Genomic DNA, 2,901 nt, shown 5'->3' on the forward strand with positions numbered 1-2,901 from the left:
GTGGGTAAGGAGTGAGGGGCAGCAGCAAAGCTGGGGGAACTGTGACTTGAAAGTGAGGGGCAGACACACAGACAGATACAGACACACAGACAGCACCAAGCTGGCAAGTGCAGGGGAAGAGGCGTGGGGGCATATCATGGCCCCCATGGTGAGGGAGGGAGTGGAACAGGGATGAATGGGGCCCCAGGGCCAGGGTAGGTCATATGACAGAGCCATGGGCAGTTTGTCCAGAGGCACATGGGGGGATCACGGATTCCCACAGCTGCACGCATCCTCAAGAGAGACATGGGGAGCATGTGCCTATCATGGGGCACAGGCATGCTGCAGGCTGGGACTCTGTGCCCTGCTGTCTTTGCCCTGGGAGCTGTGCACTGGCTGGTCTGTGCATCCTCTGCCTGCCCGGTGGGTGGCAGGCGGCACACTAGCATCATGTGGCTTCTGGGGCAAAGGCAGCAGGGCACAGAGCCCCAGCTCACAGCCCACCTCTTCCCCATGGGGACACATGCCCCTCATACCTTCTCCAGGGGTGCACAGGAGCCATGCTCATCCCCCCACCCCCCATGCCTCTGGACAAGCTGCACAAAGCTGTGTGACATGATCCATCCCAGCCCCAGTACCACAGTCACCCGAGCCCCTTCCCCACTCCCTCCCTCCCTGTGGAGTCTCCATCTGCCTTGCCTCACTCTTTCCCCTCTCCCTTCACCCCTCCACAGACTTACCAGCTGGGTGCTCTCTACATGCACCAGAAGAAAAAAGTCTTGTGATTTGAGGATTCTATCACAAGGTCTTGAGTGAAAGTTAATTTGATTTAAGAATCATGAGTGTTGCAATATTTTCAGGAGAGTTGGCATTGCTTTAAGCATGGCCTCCAGACTCCACTCATAGCCCCACCCATGGCTAAAAGGTGTAAAGAGTTAACAACATAAACATGTAAACCCTTAATTATGTATCTGTTAAACAGTCCCTTGCAAATTCCCCCTCACTTCAGTGTCTGCAGGGCTTCATTCCCCTCAGAGTACACAAACTCTTGTCCTCTAGTTTCTGTGGAGCTCCTTCTCCCCATAGCAGAGAGTCCTATTCAAGCCCAAGCAAGACCAAGACAGGAAGCTCCTACCCCTGCAATGGCTTATATGCCTCTGCCCCTCCCCTTTTCAGTCACCTGACCTGCGGTTTCCTTAATAGGGAATAGTAGTTTCCTATTAGCCTAACTAGCCTATTAGCAGGTCTGCTGCTATCCTCTGCTGCAATTCTGCCACCCTCAATCAATTGCCTCTAGCCTTCACCCCTCACTACAGGATAAGGGCATTGTTACTGTATGTTCGCAAATAACTACACTGAAATTATTGACAAAATACATGGAACAAAATATATAAAAGCAATGCATGCAAATGCTTTTTAAAAATTAAATATAAAAATAATTTAAAAACTTGCAGCTAATTATATTAAAACTGCATCTAGACTAAAATTATTTTTTCATACATTTTGGTAGAAAATTATGCATTAAATTACAACAGTGTACCTGAAATAGCTAAAATTATTCAACTAAGTGAGGAAACACAAAATTCAAAGTTAAGATTAGACATACAACTAGAGCTTTGTAAATAATTTCTTCTTTTTATTTTGTGCCCAAACCAAAAAAAAAAGGGGGGGGGGTTCAAGTAAAACCAAGTGCTGTATTTTCAGAGAATTACATGGGCTTTAGTCTCAATATATATATTTTTAATTATTTACTTTCCAATTATGTTATTCATTGTATTTAGACAGTATTCAGAACCCTACTTAGAATCATGATGGGATAGTGCTGGGCTTTCTACAAGTACAATAAATTCCACAATCCAACCCCCAAGCAATAAATTAAAATAAATTAACCAATGATGGAAGAAATGAGTACAACATCAGCTAAAATGGTGGGTGGGTGAGAGAAGATGAGCATAACCACATTAAGACTATCCACTAACATACTATGAAAAGGATGCTTGTGAACAGGGTGGCAAGATAAGCAACTTTGGAACCATGCCAAGTTTAGGTCAGATGAATGTTACTGTAGATAAAGTGGCTTCATTGTTCTGTACCACTGTTATAGAAGAATTGTGACAGTCAGAAAACCATAGTCTAGGCCAAGCCAGTGGTTTTAACCTGTGGTCTGTGGACCCCTGGGGGTCCATAGACTATGTTTGAGGGGTCTGCAAAAGGTGACTACTTTCAATGAAAAGTATGTGAATACTCCAATAACAGTTACAGTTCAAAGCGTTCTGCACCTCCATTCAAAATTTCCAAAGGGGTATGCACCTCCATTTGAAATTTTTAGGGGTCCACAAATGAAAAAAGGTTTCAAACCACTGGCCTAACGTATAAAGCTGCATTTCATTTCCAAAATAGTTCCGCGTGCCTTTATAAACCCCCAGAATTTTAGCTTTGCAAGTTATACATGAGGACTAGGCTTATCTGTGAACAGTGACAGCGACAGCAGCAGTGAGGGGTGGAGTGTTCCCCTTCCACACACCTGTTTCTAAGGGAATAGACATTGTGGAGTAACCCACCACCCCACCCACATCTACTGCTTCCACTGTTGCTGTTCCCAGCTGAACCCATCCTGTATGCAGTCCAGCTGCAGTGGTCAGGATTGGCTTTGAAACTTTCTGTGCCCCCAGAACAGTGGGCACAGCAACAGTGGGAAGCCAAATGGTGGGGGAGGGGCAGGATAGAGGAGAGGAATATGTCTTTGAGCACAGAAGTAAAGGGGAGAGGATTCTTATGTACTTTGAGGACTTCAAAAAAGAACACAGGGGCTCCTGTTGTATGATTCAGTCTGAAATGGGTGTACAACCACACCACCACACCCCTTCTGGGGCTCCTCTTTCTGTGGACACTGAGCAAGAGGAAGAAAGAATGTAGAAACTG

At 45.7% G+C, this 2,901-nt stretch overlaps 1 long non-coding RNA gene across 1 annotated transcript in view; it reads right to left on the reverse strand.

Annotated features, from left to right (window-relative positions):
• The window catches only part of LOC109291043, a 10,885-nt gene extending 9,144 nt beyond the window's left edge, over positions 1 to 1,741 (reverse strand). Inside the window, exon 1 of the long non-coding RNA XR_002095744.1 lies at positions 1,732 to 1,741. This is a non-coding gene — a long non-coding RNA (uncharacterized LOC109291043). The remainder of the gene's footprint in view (positions 1 to 1,731) is intronic.
• Between the last annotated feature and the right edge of the window lie 1,160 nt (positions 1,742 to 2,901).

The sequence above is a fragment of the Gavialis gangeticus genome, unplaced genomic scaffold, assembly GCF_001723915.1.
Source record: "Gavialis gangeticus isolate Ggan-Ray unplaced genomic scaffold, GavGan_comp1, whole genome shotgun sequence".
Taxonomy (NCBI): Eukaryota; Metazoa; Chordata; order Crocodylia; family Gavialidae; genus Gavialis; species Gavialis gangeticus.